Source organism: Geospiza fortis, unplaced genomic scaffold (genome assembly GCF_000277835.1).
Source record: "Geospiza fortis unplaced genomic scaffold, GeoFor_1.0 scaffold255, whole genome shotgun sequence".
Taxonomy (NCBI): domain Eukaryota; kingdom Metazoa; phylum Chordata; class Aves; order Passeriformes; family Thraupidae; genus Geospiza; species Geospiza fortis.
In genome coordinates, this window is record NW_005054497.1 from 167,464 (window position 1) to 193,123 (window position 25,660).

Consider the following 25,660-nt stretch of genomic DNA (forward strand, 5'->3'; position numbering starts at 1 on the left):
CGGAGACTGCGGCCGCAGCAAGTGTCCGCACCGCCGCGGGCGCCGCTCGGGAGGAGAAGCCTCAACTTTGAAGCAAGTGCATCCCCGCAGGCAGCCAGCCCCGAGCTCGGCGTTGGTACCCAGCCGCCGCCTCCGAGGGCATGCCTCCCCCTCGACCCGGCAGCCGAAAGCTTCTTAGGGGGTGGGAGGGGGTGCGTGTGCTCCTTTTCCTAAGTTTATGCTCACACAAGTGATCAAACCGCTGATGAATTTCAGATGAAATGATTGTTCTGAAATGTGGGTGGTGATTATGCAAAACCACAGTAGAGCAAGCCTTGTAGAGCAGCCTTGTAGAGCAAGGGGGTACTGGGTCTAAAAAGTTACGTTTGTAAAGTTTTTTTGGCTCAAAGCCTTTGCAAAGTTTATTTTGAATATCTTTTCCTTGCAGAACTAATGCAACTGTTCAGCTCTCCCCTGGGAATGGTGTAAAGTAAATATAGGAGTTCCTGAAAAATAACAGTGAGTACATTTCAAATCAGCAACGTTTTGTTTTTAACTTTATAAGAATATCTCTTAACCTGCCAAGGCTCTAAATGTGTAACAAACACAGAGAGAATGCCAATGATAATAACAGTGCAGGAAATGTACCGTGTGTTAATTGCTTTAGTATAAACATGGTTGTCTATGAGCTGTGTTTCATGATACTGCAGTTATGGTGCAATTTCAGACAGGGATATTTTGAAGTGTATTCATTAGCAAATAGGTTTTCTTTTGCTTTTATCCCTGAGCTGCCTGATTGCCCTTGATTACAATATTTGTCTTTTGGGAAGAGAGGGAAACTGAGTAAGAACTGCACTGAGTCCTGTATCTGTGACTGGGGATGTTGTTTCCTCCTCTTTCCCCTTGTCTGTTTCTCCTCCTTTCTCCTAAATGCACGCACACATGCATGCCATCTCATCCTCAGTTATATAATCTCGTAGACATTTATGGATCATTCATTGTTCGCATTAGTCCCATTCTTTCCATGTCATTCCTGCTTGATTGAGTGGCTTAGGCAGAATATTACAGAGGGAAGAAAATACATTGAAATTTACATAAAGTTCTTCCAGTCTGAGCTGCAAGTTTGCTTTCTTTGAAGGTTTTCTTTCCTTGATTTCCCCTTTTTTCTTCTTTTTTTTTCTTTTTTTTTTTTTCCTTTTTCTTTTTTTAGCTGTCTAAGTAGGTGGTAGGGATCTAATCTGATGACCGGTAACTAGATAAGGAGGAGGAACAGCAGCGGTGACAGCTTGCTGGTAAAAGTCCCTCTTGTGTACTGTTAGCAAAATATCCATTAACACACGTCATAAAGCTGTTAAAAGTACTGCAGCAGCTTTTAAAACTCACCAGTGAGAGAAAAGAAAGATTAGTATGGTTAAAACAGGAACTTGATGTGAAATGGGTATTAGTAAAAGATACTGTCAGTGCAGTCTGTGGATCTGGGTGCGTGAATTGACTTGTCTAGAGGCAAACCTGAATCACAGTTTATTCATACTGGAAAGGGTGCACAGGGGTAGATGACTTTCTTTCTCTCTCTCTCTGTAATCTCTTTAAAACTCACTGTGCACTGCAATACACCTGCCTTCTCTGTAGTTTGTAGCTTTGCTTTGAGTATCATTGTCTGAGGATTTGTTCTAATGAACGATTTGCTGATGGGAGGGGGAGAGGGAAGAAAACTGGTTTATATACTTACCATTTTTATATTTTTCCTTATATTCTCCATATGCCAGGAAAAACTTGGTAGGTGAAGAGTTCAGACAAATTTTGCTGGGGGGAGAGGAAAAACTCTTACCTGCTTACTTTGTAGCAGTCTTGGAAACCAAAAGTATCTGCAGTTCTGCAGTTGTCATTATATAACCTGACCATTGGTGCTCTTAAAAGCAAGTACTCTGTTTTCTTGCTGTTTGGGTGCAACATATTGTGTTGTCCTACAAAGTTATTTTTTAATGCCCTTTTACCCTGATTCTCATGAAACGCAGCTTATGATGGTATGTAAAAGTGTAACTGTTGCTGAAACACTGCTGTGTGCATTGAGCTTCCTGAGAGCAATGCTGCGAGGTAGCGAATTACAGATCAAGAGTAACGTGGCGCTCCACCCTTCCTTCCGCTCTTTGTTTTTGTCTACCTAGTAGAAGTCTCTTTGATTTTAAGGTTTGGGCTCATAGGCATGGGTTCTCACAATGTCCAGCCTACCAAGTGGTGTTGGAATATGATCTCATGTTTTCCATGTTGATACACAGGGAGCAGAGCTCCCATGCTCACACAAGACTTGTTGCTTTCTTCTTTTAATACTCTAGATGGCTTCAGTATGTGATGGAGTGAGTGGCTAATGCCTATAGATTTAAGTGTTACTAGGAAAAGGTTTCCCCAGGTCTCTGCCAGTGCACCTGCACACTAACATGCAGTGTTCTCCTATTCCAATAACAAGCTTTTGTTGTTGTTGTTTTATTTTGATATATTGCCAGCCACAGTGTTTCTAATTCTGTGATTGTCAAATAAGGATTTGCTTGGGACTTAAATGAGGCCATGAAGTACAGTTTTCCTCTCGAGCTGAGATTTTGCTGTCACTTGATAGTCAGTTTCCTTGAAATAAACAATCTCTTTAAAATTTACGAGCTCTCTTTGTCATGCTGTGCTGTGAATGTTCAGCATGTCCTTGGATTAAAAGAACTCTCCACATTTGTAGAAGGTGATGGGATTTTGGGAACCCTGGGAGCTAGGAAACATCATGTACCCTTGAATCAAGCAAAAGTACTGTTGTCTCTTCTGGTCTATTCTTCTGCACAGTTATACCTGGGCCTCGTAGACTTTCTCCTCTCTTGTGTCTCTGCACTGTCTGCAATGTACAATTTGAGTGAGAATGGGTTGGTCAGATTTGACTCCCCATTCAGTCATCATTCTATTAAAAAGAAGATCTCAAAAAAAAGAAAAAGCCTTTACAGTTATGTTGTCTTTGTTGTTGTTTGAACACTTGAATCTACAAATGGCTTTGTAAAAGGTATCAGACCACTGTTCAGCAAGGTATGTGCTGTATCTTTAAAAGATTTCCCTGCTTTGAGTGAGTTTTTTTTAAAGTTTCTTGTATTCGTGGCAAGAGGAATGTGCCAAGTACACGTTGTTAAACTTGTGTCAATTTAACAGAGCAACTGTTTAAAGGATTTAGAATAATTTTTCTTCTACTCAAGTCAGTCACTTTTTTTTTCTTTTCTTTTTCTTCCTCTCTCTTCAAATATAGCACTGGAAAAGAGAAACTAAAAGCAATTAATTGGCAGAAGTCAGAATGTTGGCAAGCATTTGATAGTACTGATCTAAGAGGTGATAATATATATGTGACACTTAAATAAACTTCATGAATATGGTTTTAGAGAGACGAATGGAAGAAGAGTCACAAACTTGCAGAGCTGTCTTTTTCTCAGCATTTTTGCATCAAGCTGTTTGCAAGAATTTGGTTCTGTGGTGTGATCTTTCATTATTGCAAGTGTGAGACACAAAAGAGAGATTGAAGATAATGTCATAACCTTCCTGCTAGCTTTCTCTGTTTTCTGATCACTATTAACAGTGAAGAGGAATATTAATGAGAAGTCTATGCTCCAGGGGATAGCTATCATGCTCCCTCTTCTCTCCACATCTGACAGAGGAAAACTTCTGTGTTTTGGGCAGGCTGGCAGTGGCTGGTGCTACATGTGCGGTGCCCATCAGTAAGTAAGGTACTGATTTCTCAGGCTGCTGAGCAGATGGCTTTGTAAAGCACATGCCTGCACTCAAGAGCAAGGTGAACAAGGATTCACGTGGTGCTTGTTTGCAAACCCTTGGAAGTGCATTGATTTATTTTCCCTAACGACAGGTTTCCAGTGTATTTGATTTGTCTGCAGCAGGCTTGTTGTCAATGGCTGCCAGGAGAGGAAAGTTAATTGTGAGAGGTTAGGGGACAAGGCATTTTTTTGTTCTGCAATAAATCACACTGCAATGAAGACTTGTAGGTAGTGCTGGTAGGGATCCCCTATAGAAAAGTGTTTTAGTTTATGTATAAATGAACTCAGTTTGGTGCATTTCTAGGGAGTAGGCTATGGAATTCTTTAGAAAGCTGAGTATACTACCTGGAGGTGTTATGCAAATATGATAAAGGACGTGTTCTTACCACCTTTGTGGACCTAAGTCTTCTTACTACTGTTTCTGCTGTGTTCCATTTACAGTCAAATAGCACTGCAAAACTCCACAGAAGCTAGCACTAGCAGAAGAGAGGCAGTGGGAGCTACAACTCAATGCTTAGGGGAAAGACTTCCCTTTTCAGATGGAATTAAATTGATTTAAAATATTTGTGAAACATCATCTTCAGTAAAGAGGCTGAGGATGGGGGCGGGGGGTGGGAGGTCTGAGAGGGTGGAAAATAAGAAAACAAATTATTCCCAAATAGGTTTATTACAAAACTATATCAGTGTCCTGGCTGTGTGCGTTTTCTCTTTTGCTTCTGCTTTCCTTCTGATTTTTATTTCTTTGAGTTAAACTCTCCTTGTAACTTCTTCCTCCATGTTTGCCACTTCTACTTTGGTACCTTATTCTTAGGTATTTATCTGTCTCAACTCTCATGATTTCAAGGTCTTTTCCCAGTCCTTAAATTCTTTATCCTGGGAACGCTTACGTTATTATTCACATAAATAATTCTATTTAAGATTTCCAAGAAAAGCTGTGGCCTGAAGTGTGTATCATCTCCTGTATTCTTAAAATCTCTAGCTCAAAGGCTTTATTGTACATACCTAATTTATGGCTGGCATAGGAAATGTAAATCTGTCTCTGAAATCTGTCATCTGTCTATGACATCTCTGTGTCATCAGAGATGGTATAATTTCTTTATCAGCTACATGGATGCACGCATAACAACCCGGCTCTTTTTCTTATTGAGCTTGCTTCAACTGCAAGGGAGGACAGGTCACTGCTTCTAGAACTTCAGATTCTGGTGATGTGATGGCATTAAACTCCCATTCTTTAATACAGCAGAGGCAGCTTGCCTGAAGATTATCTAATTTGCCAGAGCATTTTTGGAAATCAGAGAGTGTGCATGAATGTGGACAAAATGCTCCACGTGGACATTATTTTCCTTAATGAAAATGCATGAAGCTGACAACCCATATCAAATACATCCAACATTTTGAAGTTATAAGAGAGAAGGGATAAGCAGGGTTTGACAACAGGCTCAAATAATGCTGTCAGCACTTCGACCTACCTCCTTCAGCTGAGATTTTTATGTGTGTTGTCTGAGATTAGATGACTGGTGCTATTCAGGGGTGGTTTACTTCTAGCTCATTGTCAGCCTCATGGTAAAAATGGGAAGAGTCAGGTCTCCTGATGTAGTCTGTTGGAAACTTCCATAAAATTCAGTATGTAGTTATTCTTTCCTGTGACCATGCACATACTGTAAGTACTTTGTGCATTTGTTTGTGGACTTGAAACCCATCTGTAATCCTTCTGATGGTGACTTGATCTTTTAGATTTGTTTTAATTAACTATTCATATACTCTCAGTACATGCATGTGTTCTGCTACTTGAATCTATAGCTGAAGTGAAACTATTGCTTGCCCATTTTTCATTCTCTTCAGCCAACATACATTTATCACATAGTCCAGCAGTAGTTTGAGGAATACATGGGTTTTGGCAAAGATATCTCATGTGAGCAGTTCAGGCTTTCTGACTGGCTAGACTGGCAATTTGCAGTATTCTTCATTGAATCTTGTTGATGGCAACATAGCAGGGATTTCTCTTTAAATTGCTGCTTCATATTTTAGGACAGGCAGTAATCTACTGAGGTTGGGTGATGAGGAATTTATAACTATCCATATAATATCCTCTGGCCAAACAATAAATATGATTTGCACATTTTTTCTCTAATAATGAGAAGAGAAAAATGTCTATGACACAGGTTGATATAATACAATTTTTTCTCTTGGTGCCAGTGAATGTACTTGTCACATACCAGTGCAGTCTTTTCCATTGCTTTGCTTTCTGGTACAATTGCCACATTAATTTTCATAGCAGCAGTTGTGGCTTCAGCTGGAAATTGAAACCTAATAAATGTTGGCTCGGCACATGGACTTTTGGACAAACTTTTTTAGTAGCACTGAGCCAAACCAAGTGAAAAAAAAATTCCTAAACGTAAGTACTTGTCCTTGGATTCTGGAAAAGATATCTGGTATACCCTAGGCTGTTAAAGTGTTGGAATATTGGTGTTTGTCTTTTTTTTTTCCCCCCTCCCAAGTTTTCTTTTTTTTCTCTTCCCTTCAAGCACCAGCAGACTCATCTGTTGAAGCTCTACCCCCTGTGGTTCAAGTACATTCCTCCTATCAACCTTTTCACCCCACCTCCCACTGTCCCTCTTCACACATGCGCCCGAAATCTCTTCTGGTCATCAAACTTGCAAAATTCAGGCCTAGATGTGGGGTCTAATTCTGAGCTCTACTTTATGTAGGTCTAAAATCTCTTCTATAGATATGCATAACTTTTCTTGTTGTGCTTAATCTTCTTTTTATTAAAAAAAAAAAGCAAAAAAAGAAGGGCAGAAAATCTGAACAAGTTAGAAGTTCCATTGGAGACCAAAAGACACATTTTAGTATGGTGGTTGTAACTACTCAGGAGAAGGGAGAAAGTAGGAGAAAAAGGAGCCAGTCAACCAAAAAGTCTACAAAACAAAATGAGATCTGTTTCATTATGGACCACTTAAAACAATTTTAATCATATTTATGGCAAATAAAGATTTGACAGCTAGTGCCAGTTCCAGAAAAGGAGGGAAAGGGCATTAAAAAAAAAAAAATCAGACCTTGGGAAAAAAAAAAGTTATTTGGTTATTTTTTTGTTGGTTTTTTTCTTTAATTGTAACTAATGTTCGAAGTAGGTCAGTTTATGTGATCTCCTTTGAAAGGACTGATTTTCATATTTTGGAGCTAAATTTGAAACTTTTCTAGACACGCAAATGTGGAAAGCAATTTTGAAAGAGAAAAATAATCTCACTGCCCTGTGTTGCTCTGAGCCTTTCTCTGTCCTGGCTTCTTTCTCTGACATATTCGGACAAACTGTGGAAACTTGGGCATCTGTTCTGCCCTCTGTATAAAATGGTGATTTCAGTCTGTGTTCCTTGGATTAGCCTTAAGATGTAACCATGTACAGCATCTTCCATAAACTTTTTTTATTATCCAATAGTCTGGGCTTTTATTTCTTGACCTGCTAAAAATAGCCCTTTTTTTCCTTCAGCTACCTTAGGAATTTAGCTTGTTGAAAGTGTCTGGGTGTGTGTTGGGGTAACATGAGTTGGTTGTGTCAGCTGTGTTAGGATGATTTTCTGGAAAGTAGAGGTTGCAAAGACTTCATCCCCTGCAGCTGTAAGTGACTCAGAAGGCACATTATGATAAAGGAGAAATGTCTGCTGAGAGAGAAGGGAAAAAATAATCTGCATAATTTTTAATCCAAGTTGGAATTCGAGTTCTATTTTGATACAAATGTATAAATAAGATGGTCTTGGGCTGTTTACACTGGGATTTTACATTGGTCTCCCAGTTTATAGGCCAGAGGGATCAAAACACCCACAATTCAGTGGTGTGCGGATTGAAATTAAACTAGTAGGTTTTAAGATTTTTTTTTTCTATACGTTCTAAATTGCTTAAATTTTGTAAAACTATTAATTTCACTCTAGAGATGGAGAGGCTTTTAGCTTTGAATTAGTTCTGTAAAATTAATATACAAAGGTTGAGAAAACCAACTGTAGCCTATAGGCTATGTTTTCTAATTAAAGGAATGATGGCATAAAGGAAAAAGCAGTTGGACTTCCCTCCCCTAAATCAGCACATAGTCCACCAAGCTAGACTAGAAAATCAAACTTAAGGCAACCTATAGGTCCTTTGTTTCCAACTAATTGTTCTTGCTGTGTTCATTGGTCTTCATAAGCTTGGCTAAGGGGATAAGCCTTGCTTTCCTGTCTTGAGGCTTTTTTCTCTTGATCTATTGAAATTCAGAGTTGAGGGCCCCTTTAGAGAATGTCCTGTGGGTAGCTGTCTCCTCTGTAACAAAGAAGCCCCAGCTGTGGATGTGGATTGAACAGAGAGGTAGCCTCTCAGGCTAGCAATTTGGAGTCACTTAGGAGAACCAGTAGTTTTAATTTAATTTGGGAATTATATGCCTGAGTCAGTTTTCATACTGCTGATGTCTTGTTTTTGAATTCAAACAGTACCTGGAAGGTCCAGTGTTTCCTGCTACAGGTTGTCTATCAGATATGTAACTGTAGTGGAATGGCATTGTGCAACCATGTAGTTTTATGAATGTATGAATGTAGTTTTATGATGGAAGAGACGTTGTAAATCACTGGTTTGATATTGGAAAAATGTAGTTTTGGTTTTTGCCTCAGATAAAGCCTGGTGCCCTGAGTGCATCCTCAGGATGGATGCCCTCCAATGTTTCAATGGAAGCAGTGTTCCAACAGGAAAGATGGAGAGGGGAATTCAGGTGTGCCACACAGTGCAGATTCTGGTAAAAAGTGCATAACATCAGTTGACAGGGCTCATAAAATGTCTTCTACATCTTCTAGATTCTTCATCCCAGTCTGTTTCCAGCAGCCTCCTCTGTGTCAAGATAGACAGTTGTTAGTTATGGATGTATAATTACAGCTATACATGTAATTAACTGTGCTATCAGAAGCAGCCAAGGGGAAAGAGAGTTGTGTGTTGTATGGTGGTCCATGTGTGTTGTCATTACATATGCACACTACATGGGGCAAGAGAGATGACTTAGAGAAGCCTTGGGAGAAAAATATCTTTGTTAAAAATTAATCTGGGTCACAGAACACTTTGAGTTGAAAGGGACCTTTAAAGATCATCTAGTCTGAACTCCAGGACCTATTTTTTTTTCAAAAGTAATACTAGTGAAAAAAAGAGTTAATCAGTCAAACGCTAGCTTGTGAGAGCTGCAGCAAGATCTCTTAATTTACTGTATTTACCAAAAGAGAAAGGTGAGTCTGGTCAGTGTGGTCACTTCATCTTGTTCTATGGGAGAAGTTACCAGTGGGAGCAAGGCAAGGTTGTGTTCTGTATTGATAAGGATAACCTGAAGTGGTTAGGAAACTTGGAGGTTGTTTTGAGCATCTTCTCAGCATTAATTTAAAAGTATAAGAGTAGAGAGTAGGCTGAATGTAGACACAAAGAGATATATTTGCAAGCTATTTTCTGAATAAAAGCTGGGAATTGCCTTCCCAAGGGACAGCATGGACAATATGTGCCAGATTGTAATATGAAGTTCCTAGTGTAATTGTAGTGCTTTAGTGAGATGATTTAGCCAAACAGGGCAGAAAATATCTGCAATCAATTTTTTTCAGATACAGGCAGAACTGAACTGCTCTCTCTATTGAATTATATAGTGGAATTTCCACCAGACACTGGGAAAAGCTCAGGGCAGCTCTATTCAGGTTTAACTGTCCAGTATTTTTATTGAATAAACCTATATATCAACTGTAGGTAGAAATTCTCAACCCCTTAGTATATGCTAAAGGCAAAAAAAAGTGTTTAAGAAGTGTTAAATTCAGTTTGAGAAATCTGCTTTTGTTTTCATGTTTTACTCTGATGGTGGCACAAAGCCTAGTGAAGATAAAGTCAAAGAAAAAGGAACGGTTTAGGAAGCACTTTGTCAGTGGAAATGAACATAGGTGGTTTTAAAATATTACTGGACAACTGGCATGAGCTCTTAAAGGAGTGTATATAAAGACTCTCTGGAAATATCTAGATTTCATGAGTGAAGGACCATCTCTCTTTCCTCTCTGAATTAGAGCAGATTGTTCTGTAATAAAGGTCGTCCATAGGTAAAAGACCATGAAGTAGCAATATGATTTAATGAAAAATACTAACCCTTGACATTCTCCATAATTGTTTGTTTTGTATTCATACTGATTTCATGTTGGGATATCTACACTTGAAACTGAGAAAAACCTCTGAATGTTTGGGTTTTTTATGTGTGTGTTTGGATTGGGATTTGTTTCTTTGTTTTGTTTATTTCAAAAGAAAAACTTAATCTGTAGCTTTTTGCTATCTTAATGGAGAAAGCTGTGCAAAGGTTTTATTGATCTTGTATAATAAAATCTGGTAATAACTTGCCATAATACTTTCACTAAAAATGTTAACCAAATAATCCTGAACAGCTGGCATAACTCAGTTTCTCTTGCTAAAATAAAGTCACTCAGTACAGAGGTGCTAAACCTCTGGAGTTTGGCCTTTAGAAGTAGAAGAAAGAGAATTATCTCAGTTACACAGTGCTGTAAACATTGCTTCTTCAGTTGTGAGCAGTGTGTAACATTGTGCAGAGAATTCCTCCACATAGTCACAGTTCAGTGCTTAAAGTCTTGAATGAAAAATTGAGGTCAAAGAAAGGAAGGCACCTTCCTTGAATTGTGTAAGAAATTGATGCAGACTTAAAATATGCAGAGTTACTTTTTCCTTTCTAAGGTCTAAAACTGGTCTTCAGCTACTTCTGGTCCCACTGAGGAACTCAGGAAATCAGTGAAAGCTGAGTGTGATGCATGTGATAATTGCAAAGGCTTTTGCTATTTGCAGAACAATCTGGATACCTCAAGGGAAGAAGTTATCTGCTTCTTTCCCACTGGTGTGCTGCTAAAGAAGAGTAAGTATTTAGGAAGAGAAGGAGCTTCTCTCATTTTGTGTTAGTAGAGCAACTTTGTCTGAGGAGCAGCAATTTCCCTGTTGTTACTCTTGCAGACAAAAAGATTGGATTGCTGAGAGACTGGCATAAAATTATGTGTCTTTCTGCAGTAGTTATTTTAAAGTATTTCTGACAAAAAATAGTGTCATTCTGCAGTTGTCAATGGCTCGCCTTGCACAATTGTTAGAAGAAGAGCAAGGCTGTATTTGGAAGCAGAAATTTGTAGCATCTGGCGTCACTATTTGCTTCTGCAGAAATGGACTACAAATAGTAGAATGTTATTTACATCTGTGGGTATCTGAATCCCCAGTGTAATGTGTTTTATTTCTATTCTGCAGAGCATTTTATGTAGGTAGGAGGAGCAGGTATTCATTGCTGGTGAAAAGCATTGTACGTTACCTGCCCCTTTGGAAGGGAAATTTTATGTGTTTATATTTAAAAGCCGCCAATGCCAGAGGCAATTTTTTTTTTATTATTATTATTCTTATTTTAAAAACCATGTCTTGGACTTCCTTATCCCTAGAGATTGTTCAGTTTCAGACTCTTTGTTGGAACTGTACTGCCAGGAGCCTTCCTGGCCTCTGGCACTATCAACAGAAAATGCAGCTCTTAAAAGAATGGATTATAGTTTTGGAAGGGCTACTGGAGGGGGGAGAGGATACCAAGACTGGCAGCGAAAGGCAGAACTTGGCATTGCAAAGAAATGGCAGAAAAAACATTCAAGCTCCTTGAAGCTTTCGATGATGGTAGAATAAGGTTGAATGAAGGAAGAGAAAAGAGAAATAAAACAAGTAGAAGGGGAAAGCATTAGCAGGCCCCAAAAGGGGAGGGGAAGGTATTGTTGAGTTTATTTAGGTCCTGTCTTTCTTGCAAGATAAGCTTGAAAAGAGAATTTGTGATCTCCAGTGTTTCAGTTTAGTAATTAAATCCATGAGATATATAACTTTAGGGGGTTGCCCCACACAAAGTTACACGAGCTTAGTCTGTCAGGCACATGGAAACTGAGGTTGAATATCTGAGCTGTTGCGTAACTTCTAACTGACTGAAGAGTGGAAGAGCAGAGCACAATGGCACATTCATTAGGTAAATATTCCTCAGTCCTCCACAGCTCTAACACGTGCTCATTTCTATATAACGTATTGCCCAGGTGGATGCAGGATCACTAGCTGGTGGCAGGACAGGACTGTAACAAGTTTTCAAACAACCTTTGCATCCTCTGGGGAGAATAGTGAAGACAAGTGGCACCTTGGATTGTCCTGCAGGTCAGGGGCATACAAACTGGCTGCTGCTTCAGAATGGTCACTGGCCTTTCTCATTCCTTTTCTTTTTACTTCTTCCCTCTCCATCCTTCCTGTCTGCTGTTGCAGAGCCTGTTTGAGTCCCTGGTAGACATCATTATGGACTGTCTACCATAAGGCTGCAGTGGGAGTAAGGAAGCTCCTGAGCTTTTAAGGCCAATCCTAGATTATTCTGGGTCCTTTAAGGTGGATGGGTGGGCGTGCAGACAGGCAAGATTCTTATTAAATTACAATTAAATATGAACCTAACTTTTCCTCCTGTCAATTCAGCACAAACCAAGACAGATATGGGTCATATTCTTTTTTTGCACTACAGGTATAGATAACGATGGAGGAAATAAATGCACAGGTCAGATCAGTGGGGTGGGAAGTGCCCATCTTGTGCAGCTTCAGCTATGCCTCTGACCCTTGCTACTTTCTGAACAGCTTGGAAAGCTTTCCTATGAAGATTTTTGCTATTTAAACAACAAGAGATTGTAAGCTGCACTCGGGAAGCATTCTTTTAATCAAAATATTTGGCTTTTATATCCATGCACTCACATGCATGTGTGCAAACCTGCAGTATAACAGCACAGTGGGGTCTATGCTTATTATTTTAGTGGTAGTAATTATTAAGAAATTAGCCACTAAACCAGATGAAAAACTGAGTTCCTGCAAATTTAATTGGATCTGTGGTTGGATAAAGGCACAGGCATATGGCTGTGTTCTTGATCAAAAGAATCTGAAATCTGCTTGCTTAATGGTTTTCATCTCATTTCACTGGCCTTTGACCCTGAGAATTTTGTATAGCTAACAAATTCAGCCACTAGTGAATTATTTTCTATTCATTTCAGAGATTCACTATGCTACAAAAATTGTGATGTCTGTCTCGTAGTGAGGATGAACATTATGCTGGAGCAGTTCAGTGTCTCGGGTGTGTAGTGAGGCACAGAGTCAAAGCCAGGCTGTTCTTTGCTGCTGTAAACACATCTCTGGCTTGCTGTTGGAGCATGATTACTTGGATTATACTGTTGCTCTCAGAAAATGTTGAGGTTTTTTTCCTAAGTATCTGTTGGAGGGTCACCTTTTAAGCGTTGAACATCGTTTGTAATTAAGGGATCTTAGTGTATTTTCTTAAAAGCTGAAAGGAAATGAAATTAAACAGCCCTCCATGCTGTTCTGACTTCTCCTTTAGGAAAGGATGCCAGATATCAGGGTAATAGACAACACATTTGAAAATTTTCTCTAAATGTTGTTGCAAGTTCTGTGGAAATGAGTGGATCTCCAGAGTGGTAAAAGAGAATAAAGTTTTATTGCTTGCTGTAACGCTCCTGGTGGAGGGAGTAGTTACACTAAAGCAAGGTGAAGTTTAAATTTAAACAAAGCTGTCTGCTCTGCTCTATATAGGTAGATCCATGTAGGTATACTTCTTCTGAAATAAGCACCTTTTTAGAAGGTCTTGGAGAGGAAATGCAGTGAGTTAGTGTTTAGATTGGTTTATTGTGAATAAATTTAGAATCTCTCCTTACTCTTACTCCTGAAGAGGAGCCACACTGTCTTAAGCATGTAGCATTTTACTTTAACTGCAAATTTTGTCATTTGGAGGCAGGCAAAATGAGGGGAAGGAATGAGTGTTTGCAGATTTAACTTGTTGTCCTGCCTCTTTGGCAGTTCTAAATATCAGGAGCATGTGGAGAGTTACTGGCAGGCTTACAGGTAATGTGGAGCTCCAGCAGCGTGGCTGCCAGTGAAGCCAGCACTTACTAATAACTGACTAATTGTTTCTGTCACACCTGCACAAGCCTATCTCTCTGAAACACATTAGCATTCATGAGAAGTTACTGAACCATGATGAATCACAAACACATTTTAAGTAATGCTTTTGTGATTCTCCTTGGGCCAAGTACACCTTTTCTAAACAAGACCTTGTTTTTCTACCTCATGAAACATTGTATTTCATTTAACTGAAAGGCCGAGAAATGAAACCCTCTCTGTGTTATTCAGGCTTACCTTTTAATGGGGACTTCATATTCTTGCTTCTGACTTTTTACCTCTGAGCTTCATCGTGTGGTTAGATAAAAAAAGCCCTGATCTCTGCTGGTTTTATTAATGGAGGAATATGGCTAGATCACATATTGTGACACATTAGTTGAGAAGCTTTGGATGCCAGTTCTGCCACCTCCCTCCCTGGGTGTTCACCCCATTAGCAGCTGGTTTCCACAGAGGGCTGTGTCCGTCTCAGTGTTGCTCATTGAGTCAGATGATGGTTACTTGAACTGCATGGGAACTCCACAAGCCTTTTCCATATGAGAGTGCCTGTGCTATTCCAGGATCTTGCTGTGATCTCACCAGTGCATGCCTGCCAAGTGCTTAGTTTGATTTACTGTTCTCATTTTCAGTGTAGACTTAGACAGTCATGAAAGGAATGATTAAATCAGAGTGGGAATGACTATGCAAATAACTGATGGAAACGTAAGAGTGAATAGCAACAGCTATAGAGTTTTCTAGCTTCAGTTATTTATTTGAAAAGTTATCTAAAGGTAATATTGATCAAAAATGCTGTGTTTTGCTAGGGCTGAAAGGAGATCTTGTGCAATGAAATGGAAGTATTAGATGAGATCACATATAAAAGAAAACATTTGGTATAACTTGTGTTTCCAGCATGCTAAGCCAAAACTCCAGGATGGATTTCTGCTGGCAAGGTGGTGTTTTAGGTATGGAGAGCAAACAGATCTGCTGCTTGAAAGAGTTGGGTCATTGCTGCCACCCTCTGAAGTTTTAGCTTGATACCCCAAGAAACAGCAATTTCATCCAAGTGTTTAAATAAAAATAGTGGCAAGCACTCACTTTAAACATTAAAAACTTCAAAATTCCAATGAAGCACTATATTTTAGACACTTTTAGGCAGTCCTGTTCTGCTCATGAAAGAGTATTGCTAATGAAGGAGACCTAACAAAACCAAAAAAAAGGTACTGTGCGTCCATATGGAAGAGTGCTGTGCAGATGGTAGACAAACACAGAGGAACACTTATAAAATCCTGCTGTAATGAAGAGCTCAACTAAAAAGAAATTTACACTGCCCAGTAAGGATGGATTACAAATTAATTTTGTGTTTGATAGGCAGTTGTTTGGAGCTTTAAAACATCCTAAAGCACAAATTCATGTTGCTAAGTTTTACTGTAACAGTAAAGTTCACAGGTTGGTTTTTGTCTTTTTATAAATGTTTAAAATTCTACAGGGATGCAGAAGGGAAGAAAATGGTGGTTAATGGAAATAGGATGTTAATTGTTTCCAAATGCTCGCTTGCTCATGAGGTAGAATTTATCTCCAATTGAAGGAACTATGTAAATTCAGATGATCAGGGGCTATCAAGGCACCAGATGGGGTCTTAGAGCTGGTCTGATGGTAGCTTCTGCTATAACTTGCCTCAGGCCTCAGTTGGTGGCTTAGTTCTGCTTTTTGACCTGCATCTAGCCAAGGGCCTGACCAAGCTGACTTTTCTAGCTGGCGCTGGGAGAAAGAACTTGGGGGTCTTGTTTTTCCTCCTGGCTAATAGTGCCATGGCTTTCTTCTGGTACCTGCTCACAGATTAAATGAGTAGGTGCTGTAAGTTAGTATCTCTCAAATTTTTAAAATAATTACTTCCCCTCCCCATGTTTAGCATGAATTTCCTCTTCATTTTGAGCACAGCATGCTCCCCTGAGTTTGTGTCTCCCCATCCTAACACTTTAGATTAATTAAGGACCTTTTTTGGTGATGCTCTTCCACTCTAAGCCCTTCTATTATCAAGACTCTTGGACTGTCGTAATGTACATTCACCAATTGAAATATAGCTGTCACTCTTGGCTGTGTTTTAGTCCACTCCAGTCCCAGCTGCCTTTCTTGCTTTAGTGTCTGAGGTTTTGTCTTTTCTGCCCTAGAAGTTTAAATTCTCACATGTCCATCTCACTCAGAGATCTTAAAATTAGATTTAATTTCAAAGTCGTTCCTGAGACGGAATGTGTGGGAATATGTGTATTAACCATAAAACATATCAGTCCTTTGGGAACCACATAATTTTACAGTTTGTGTTTCTACCTACTGATATTTTTAACTAGGCTGTGCTTTCCTTTCTTTCCTTCCCCCCCACCTAAGGGAACACTATTTGAGGTGAGCTTTCTTCCTTTAGGATTTTGAATCCCAGTTAGAGCAGGATTGTTCATCTTCTACAGACATTAATTCTGGGTTACCGCTTCTGTAGCAGTCCTGAATATTATATGCCTCTTCTGGGTTTGTGGGTTAATGTTAATTTAATGCAATTATTTTCAGCTGCTGTCTATTCCCTTTAAATCCTGTACTCTGCTGTGCTAAGCTAATGAAACACAGCTATTGTGGTGTACTCTGCTTCTCTGCTTGCTAAAGGCTGTTGTAATGTGGAATGCACTAACTGATAGAGATTTTCCTGTCTGCAGTGCATGGAAGTTCGTAAAGGGCTGCAAGACTTTTTTGCCCTTCTAATACATTTTTTTTGCTCAGTCTTTTGCCACTTCCTTACATTTGGAATCTCCTTATATCTTATTGTGTCTTGGTTTTAAGGAAAAAAAACCCAAAGCCTAAAGTCAGTTGGTGATGGTATGGAAGGAAGGAGATTAAAAGTCTCTGGTTTGCTGGTTCACCTTTCACTCCAGTGCAGATGCATCCTGAGCATCTCTTACATGTTTTAAGAACCATATGTTCAGGATGGAGGAAGTTATGCTGGTTCTTATGCACAGAGCATCTGGAGTACGTATTTCAGGATATTTGTCGTGGTCAAGCTCTTGGTAGCTCATTGCAGTGAGAAATCCAGCCCTGCCATGCTCCCAGGGCTGGATTGCTTTCCAGATAAGCTAAAAATGCCCACCTACTTGAAGAGGGTGCAGGATTCAACTTGAAGTCAGCAAGATGACTTCACTGCTGTATCACGTAGGAGGAGAGGATTCACTGCAAGGGAGGCAACATATGTTCAAACTTAAATATCGTATAATTAGCCAAACTGGCAAAGGAAACTGTGAACAACATAAGGAGTATGTATTAAGTCCATTTTATGATGTTTAAAGATTTCCCCAGTGTAAGAACCTCCACTCCAGTATTAATATTTCAAAAATGTCCTTATCCTATTAATATATCCGTTTGACTTTGTCAGCAGTAGTTATGTCAGCAAGAGTTGAAGGTTGGTTTGCTCGTTTTCTTCCCCAGGTGTGTTGATACACCTGTTGTGGTGGGGAATAAGCTCAGTCTGGGAACCCATCCAGGTTAAAAATAAATTTTTTCATTTTATTCAGCTTATTTTTTTGCTTGCTGGAGGCTTGGATCCGTTCCCCATGTCACACCACAAATGCTTTGCCTAATGTGACTGAAAGGCTCTGCTAGAGGGAGGGGAAAAGCAGGAGAGAAGGGGGAAGAAAGGACATGAATGGAAAACTTGGCCCCTGGGAGAAATGCCTCTGTAAATAGATCTATAGGGGAGATTGTAGGCGTCAGTAAAGATGTAGCAAACTTGTGAATGAGAGCAACATGCCACTCTTCCAGCTGTACATATTTTTAAATAATATTAACAGGTTTAACTGTGTGGGTATTCTTCATTATTTAAGTGAAAAGATGATTTTATTCTTGTCATGGCAGATCCTAGTAAAACCAGCAAATCAGCCCCCTTTCTTTTTTTAATTTTTTTTTTTAACTAACATATTATTCAAGCCTATAGGCTGTTTTTCACCAAAATTAACAAGGGGCAGTCACTGCCTTGAAGATATTGACCTAATTGGCAAGGTCATACAGAATGAGGTCATGCAGAGTCTGGGAGAGGAGCAGTGGCACCAAAAAGCAGTTGGGCCAAGTTCTGTTAGCGGGTCAGAAGCTGAGTCAGTCACCAAGGCCGGTCTCCCATGTCCCTTAGATTTACTATTCCCATCCCTGTCACATTGCCAGTCTCTGGCTTTCTGCAGTAATCCCCTTCATCCCCCAGAGCTGGACTTGAAACCACCAACGCAGGAGAGAGAAGGGGGAAGCAACAAGGGGTTTGTTTATAAGCTTTGGTGTGTGGTGTTTTGATGTTTGCTTGCTCTGGAAGTGACACCCCTTTGTTGCTGAGGTTTGTGCTGGTTGGTGGTGGCAGCAGCAACTCCTCACTCCAAGTGCACGCGCGCGAGGTCTCGGGATGAAAATCCTTTAGTGATGTGATCTGTTACACACACTGCCTGAGAGCACTTCTGCTGCCTGCCTTAAACCCCTTGCTGCACTGCTGCTTGAAGCAGGGTAGCTATCAAATCCTTCTGTTCTCAGTGCAAACTGTTCCACGGGAGTGCGTGCTACCGATCTTTTGTACCGTAGCCAGACTTAGGAGGAAACAGTGGTTTGTACATTCTGTAGTAACAGTATTGCTGCCATAACAGAGTTTTGTGCTTGCTTGCACCTTTCTGCATTTTTTGGGGCTTTTAAGTCAAAAAGAAAAGCCTGAAAACTGAACTTTTCTGAAACTTTTCAAGCTCTGTTTTTCATGTGGTTTCAGTGGAACGTTGCGATACCTCTTTGTGTATGTGGTGCTGTGAGGGGATGGTTCTGTTGAGCTTAGCTTCATGCTAGACATTTATGCTCCATTATAAGAGGGTTTCTTCTGTGTCTAGAAGAGTTTATAGCTACTGTTAAGTGCTGAAGAACTGGAAAAAGCTTTGTGAAATTCTGGGAAGCAATTATCGTTTCAAGGCTCATGTATAATTAAGAGTTGGACTCAGTGATCCTTGTGGGTCCCTTCCAACTGGGTGTTCTGTGAGTGTGTGTAGTGATGGCCTCTTTGGTGGTCATGTACCACCTTATTCTTTGGAGTTGTGACATTGTGTATGAATCACACTTTCATATGGGTCTAATTTGTTGATTAACTCCACTCTGCTGTCATCTGTCAGAAAAAGTATGTTATTTCTGAGGTTACTCAGAAAGCTGGCACAGTGAAGTGTTTTATGGAAAAACAAACAAACAAAAAATAAAAGCCACCCTGTATAGTTTCCAAGAGTGTATCTGCTGTCCTTTTCACTTGGAGTACCCCCAAACTGGAGAAAAACTAGTCTCCTATCAAGAAAAGAAAACAAATAAACAATGTCTTATTCTTTCTTGCGTTTGTAAGTAAGATGAGAAAGGAATAAAGCTGGTATAGGTGGAGGATTTTAGAGCAGGGGGGAAAAAGACATTTGTTAATAAAAGAAAACCCCATTTGTATGAAGTCCATCTGTGACAGCGCTGCTTTTACACTGCCAAAGGAAGTCTTGGCTACTTCTCTCACTAACTTTGTAAAGAAATGTGACGTTGGACCTCTAGTAATGAACATACTCCCAAGGCTGAGAGGTTTGCCATAAAAATGATTGATTTTTGTTTTCCTAACTGCATAACTATTTGCATTACACTAAGCAGCTGATACCAAATTTCTTCATCATCAGATTAGTCTCCTGAATAGCCATGTTGGTTGTTCTAAAAGTTTTGCAAAGCAGGGTTGTTCTGGTCTACCTTTCTGCCATTACAGCAGCTTCAGCTGAGATTTCTTACAGTAGTTCTGTCTGAAATTTATATTCTAATTATCAGGTTCCTTCAGTTTTCTATTCTCATCATACACTTTTTTCAGACTACTTAAGGCATCCTTAATCGTTCTTGTCACTGTACTAATAGTGATGCCAAGCTTGTTGGGTTTTGTTTCATCTTGACTTTGGCTTTCTCTGTGCTGCTTCTACTTCTCTGTGCTGCCTTACCAAATTCTGTTCCACCACACTTGCCTACTTGTCAGCAAATCTGTAGCAAGAACTCTAGCTCAGAGGTGCTGACAGGAAGCAATCAACTCCAAAACACAAGCAAAATATTCTTCATTAGTCGCTGGCTTCTTGCAGCATCTTATCTATTCCCTTTTGTCATTTAGATTGTCAGTTTCTTAAAGCAAAAGATAATTTTCTTTGTAATTTGACTAGCACTGAGCACTTTACAGGTACTTAATAAATACCCAACCAAATAATTTATATCCACATAATAGCCTGTTTTTACACAAACCTCAGAGACGTGTCTTTTATATTTCCTGTACCTATTTTTTATCCACCTTGCAAAACAGCAGGGTGGATAAAAGATAGACTGCACAGTGCAGTCTAGCACTAGAAAGCAATGCTTTGAATTAGATCTATTACAAGTAGATTTTCTTATGTTTCGATGGGGTTTTTTTGATCATGCTAGTTTTGGGAAGGGTCTTTTGGTTGGATTTTTTGGTTTTGTTTTTTTTTTTGGTTTTGCTGGTCTCCCCCCCAATTGCTTATGCCACTGATGTTCAAGATATGTTACCATTACAATGGTGCCTGGATGGCACCTTATATTATGAAGCTCACTATAGCTGTGAAGCCACCTGGGTCACGGAGGATAAACCTTGCCCCTTCAAGATAGTTGTTGTTGGGGAACTGATTGATCTCCTTACCCTTATCTTCTATAAAGCTCTGGATGTAGGCATTACTAAGCATTTCTGATGCTTTCGAATTAATTTGCTCTTGTGGGCTATGTTTTTTTGCTTCTGCTGGAGCCTGTGTTTGCAAAATTACTGTAAAAAGACTGTGTGGATTAACATTAATCCACACTGGACTGGGAATTTACCAGGGCACTAAAACTACACCCAAGTTGTGTGGCAGACATATAGCATGGTCATCTTGGCTGGCCTGTGGGAGGGCTGACCCATCTGTCCTCCAGATGTCCAGGAGTTTTCTTCTACTAGTGCAGCCTCCAAAGGTGATGGCATTATCTCACAGATTAAAGGTGAAATCACAGTGTGACTTGGGCTTAGAACTATCTTTAGGTGACAATTCAGCCAAAGGCTTTCAGAGACATCTGTGCCTTGTCAGGCCACCTGTGCTAATGGCTACTTCATTCCACGTGAACTTTGTGTTTCCTCACACCATTTTAACTCTGGAGGAGGCTGCTTCAAGTGCCATCTCTTTTGGTCAGGGAGAGAATATTCTCCAAGCTTAATCTTACTCAAAGAAGTCACATGAGGAAAGAGAGACTAGTTTGCTGTTGCAACGGCAATGTAATTCATCTTGTACCTCTTGGTGTGACACAAGTATTTGCAAATACTTTGTATTTTGTGCAGTGAACAGTCCTAGTTGCATCTGCTCCATGTTATGCTGTATACACCCCATGAGCTCTGTGAGTTATCCATCTGTGTTTCACCACAGTTTTAGTAATTATTCCAGGCATACGATGGAATGAAATAATCAATTTCTCCGGGTTATCATCTTGCACATATTCAGTTAAGTTGCATATGCTTATCCTTGTTTCATGCCAGATTTTGTTCCCAGGTACATTTAATAGGCACAGGATGAATGCTTTTTACATCACATTTATATTGCTTTCACGTTTGGTGAGAAGTTGTATCTTTTTGACCTTTCCAACCCAAATTAATTCTCACAAAAACAACTGAGGTTTGGGATCATGTCACAGGAGAAGATCCTGAGTTTTGTTTCTTGCTCCCAAAGTTGAGTAATTTTAAATTATCATGGATCAATTTGAATGCTGATTTTGCTCCTGTATTTTCTTTTTGTGTGCTTCTAAAGCTAGTGATTACCTACCACTTTATTGATTTAGTAGGTAATGCTGTCTAGTATTGCTAGTATTGCTGTCTGAGAGAGGTACTGTGAGGACAAATGCACGAAAAGTAGTCAAGCATTTAGTTCTGTAATAATGACCCACATAAGAATTTAGAAGCAAAGAGATTATTTGCATGTATGCAGTTAAAATTATTCAGGAATTCTGTGCCTTTGCAAACAGTATAGAGTACTCAGTTAATGGAGCTGCAGCAAAAAAAAGCAACTACATAGCTACGGAATATTTTACTGGTATTAAGAATAAATTTACAATTTTTAATACATGATTTGACTGAATACCGTAAATCTACGATTACACATTTGTGTCTCTAGAAATGTGTATACTAATGTTGGGGAAATATAGTGTGAAATAGCACATAAACAACAAAGCGTTGATGAAGTGTTTAGAATGCCTTTAAGTTAATGAGAGAGACTTATTTAAATTAGATGATACTTCAGAGAATACTGCTCTGTTCTAGATTACAAATATCTGCTATTTAAATATTTTTCTCTGGGGGTTGGTGATAGGAGTGGGAGGAGATGCATTTCTAGTTTCATCTGTATCCTTGAATTAACTATGAAAAGGGGTGGGTTCTTAATTTAACTAACTGAAGCTAAAATCTTAGTGGAAACATGCTTTATTGTCTTCTGAACAAGCTTCCACAACTTATTTTAATAAGTGTTTTACTTTCATTAGTTGACCATATTAGGAATGTAGGTTTCTCACAACAGGACCAAGACCTCAAGTAGCAGCTTGCTGTGCATTAATTCCTGGCGCGTTTAATAGCTGAGCCTTCTTGCTTTCACCTCCACCTTTGGCCACAGACCCATTTTCCCCCTTGGACAGGGCAAATTGTCTTGGTGAAGGGTTGTAGATATGACTCTTATCTACATGAGGAAGCTTTGCCTACAGAAGAGACAGCCCACTTATGCCCTCCAAAAACCTTCTGCAAGGTTGACATCATTGAACCTCAAATTTGGTGAGGGAGGCACATTTTATTTGTGTGAAGTTTACATGAAATTAAATTTAACAAGATGTATCATCTCATCTGTATGCAAATATCAATCTTGACAGTAGTAAATGAAAGGTCAGATGTCGAATATGAAATTTTTCCTTTGGATCTAAGGGACAGTAAAACTGAGAGATCTGGTTAAGGCTTTGAATCTGTTTTTTGCTACAAGCAAATTGATTTCCAGTAGATAGGAAACATTGATACTCAGTTTATCTGAATTCTGTTACTTAAGTGTATGTAAGTGGGGTATTGGTGTCTTATAAGGGAATTCATAGGTCACCAGCAACTCATCAGTGATCTCAGTCTTTTATGCTAAGTATATGATAGTTTATCTTCTTTGAGAAACCATTTAGCATATGCTGAGGGCTTGTCTACATAGGAACACTTGGAAGAATTAATCCAGACTAAGATATGCTTTGAAAGTGGATTAAATTACATAGTACTCCTATACAAGGACATTAAGCAGAATTTAAGTGGCTTTAGTTTTAATTTCTTTACTTCCTTAGTTAAGTACATTAAATCAAATTAAAGGCATTTAAATTTTACTGTTGAAGTTTAATGCAATCTTATTACCCTGCTTTTAGTAATGTTTATCTGTATTTACTTTCATTTTTTTCTTGTAAGCAAATTGGAGGAATGTTCAAACAAGCAGAAGTCAATATTAGCCAGTTCAGTGTGCATTCATAGTTTTTATATCTTGTGTACTAACTGTCTCTCCACTTACTGATTCTACCCTTCTTCTAATTCTCACATGCCTCATTTGCAAATTGTCAGTAATGATTTTTATATCCTCAAAGAGCTCTCCATACAAGAAACGCTGAGCAATGGCTGTGGTGGTATTTGATTAACATCCAGATGGAAATCTGAAGTTTGCCTTTATTCATTGCTGTAAAGGTGAGGGTTGAGTTGGGGAAAATGAATGATTTACAGGAACTTTACCAATGAGTATCGTTATTTTTTCTGTGAAATTGTGTCAGACACAAACAAAGTGTTGTTTTAATGTTACATAGAGTCCAGGCATCTACATCTGCTTTTGGTGCACCAGGCTTAGTATCTTTGTGTGAGATAAAATGTTGCTCAGTCTTTTGTAGAGCCTAAGATGAGGGGTGTATACACACATTAATCAACAGATGTTAAATATGGGGGTTTGTATCCTTTGCAGAAGTAGAGACAAAATGTGAGAGAAATGTTGCGCTGGCTGACCAGTAGCTAACGTTCTAGAAGTTGATTTGCAAAATGGCAGCAGCAGCTTTGGACCTTTTAAAATACACTGGCTTTTTTTTTTTTTAATTGTTTGAGGCTGGATATAAGTCCAGTGACACAGGGTACTTGAGAATAGTAAATATTGTTATGTATATGAATGAGTGGCTCAAAAGTTTAATGACTAATTACTCATGTTGGCATTGCAGTGTGAGGGCTGTATAATGCTGCTGTCTGAGGAGACAGACAGTGATTGTAAGTGTTCCTTCTGAATATGCAGAATGGTGATCTCTGGTATGTGTTTGTCCTGTGTGTGGCAGCATCTAGCAGTGGGCAGTTGTAACATCTGATGATTTAAATTGCCAAATGATGCCTTTACACTCAAATCTATAAGAAACCAACCTTTTTCTCTCCCACCCACAGCCCCATTGAGAAGTGAAATGTACTGAGATGCAAAAAGTATGTCAAATATGCATTTAAATGCCTTGCTTCTCTGACGTTTCATTTGATATGTGCTTCATGTGACTTTGAAGCATAATAGCACATTGTCCTAAACTGGTGGAGTTAGTCAGTGTTTGATCTCTTCAACTGAACAAAGGGATTGTTTTAATGCTTTTTAATGACCTTTTAAACAGGAGAATTGATTTTGTACATTTTTAAAGGGAAACCAGGACACAGCTGAGTCTTCCTTTAGGGTTTGAGCAAAGTAATCACAGAATATTATAAGTTGAAAGGGACCCACAAGGATCACTGAGTCCAGAAGTTATCAACAGCTTTGGAAATTAAGATCCTTAAAATACACACATTCTAGTGATAGAATTGGAGGTGTTGGAACTCTGTTTACCTGCTGATGTTCACAAAACTTCTAGATGGTGCACCTTAAAGGCAGAAACTTATAGCTTTCCTTATTAAAGTCACATTCCTGTGAATATAGCACAGGTGAGTGAGAAGGAAAGAATACAAAAAGCATAATTAGCAAATACTGGTTTGTGTTGATAGTCTTTCTTGTCGCCTTGTGGCTGCAGTTTTGAAGTACCAGGTTTTAAGCCAGGTGGCATCAGTTATGGGTATAGGTAAGTCAAATGATGGCAGGTTTGAATGTAAGTCGATCAAACATGCTTTATACTTAGCCAGCATTTTTGAAATAATTGCCAAAATTAGCTATGTAGATATCTGCAGCTGATGTGAAGTGGAGGTTAGCTTTGTTGGATAGGTCTAAATAAAAATCTTGCCCTAAGATTGTTTTTAAAATTAGCCTTGCTTTTGCTTCCTGCTCTCCCACCCACGTTTTTGAAATAATGTTACATCTTGAGATAACAATTTGGCTATTATCCCTTGTGTATGGTTCCTCATTCTACAGTTAGGTAAGAGTATGAGCAAAATGTAAATTCTTTGGTAACTTGGTAGAAGATACTATTTCATTACAATTGCTATTTAATTTTTGCAAAAGAACCTCCCACGCTGAATGTTCTTTTGAGTTATTTGAGGTTGATTTTTCATGAATAAAATTCTTAGTCATCTCCAGAATCTATGCAATATCTTAAAGAAATAAAGATTTTGCATATTTCAGTAGTTCATTGGTCTCCTTTTGCACCTATCTTGCCTCCTTGCTTTGTATGTAAGAAGCTGCTCTTCTGGCCATAGCACTAGCCCTGAGGTTGGGAGTTAAGTGGTGAAATTCTTCCCTCATGGAAACCAACAGCAAAGAAATTTGCATTAATTTTCTACTTTAAGCCCTGACATTGACTTTCTGTGTGACCTTGGTGTGAAGGTCTTATCAGCAGAATTTATGCAGATAATCTGCACCGTGTTCTACAGAACAGGAACATATCATGGGCTGACACGTGGTAAAGTCACATAC

General features: G+C 39.1%; 1 protein-coding gene across 1 annotated transcript in view; it reads left to right on the top strand.

Annotated features, from left to right (window-relative positions):
* The first annotated feature begins 427 nt into the window (after positions 1–427).
* The window catches only part of ELMO1 (engulfment and cell motility 1), a 300,985-nt gene continuing 275,752 nt past the window's right edge, over positions 428–25,660 (top strand). Inside the window, exon 1 of the mRNA XM_005428655.2 lies at positions 428–498. The gene's annotated coding sequence lies outside the window, so the exon portion shown is untranslated. The remainder of the gene's footprint in view (positions 499–25,660) is intronic.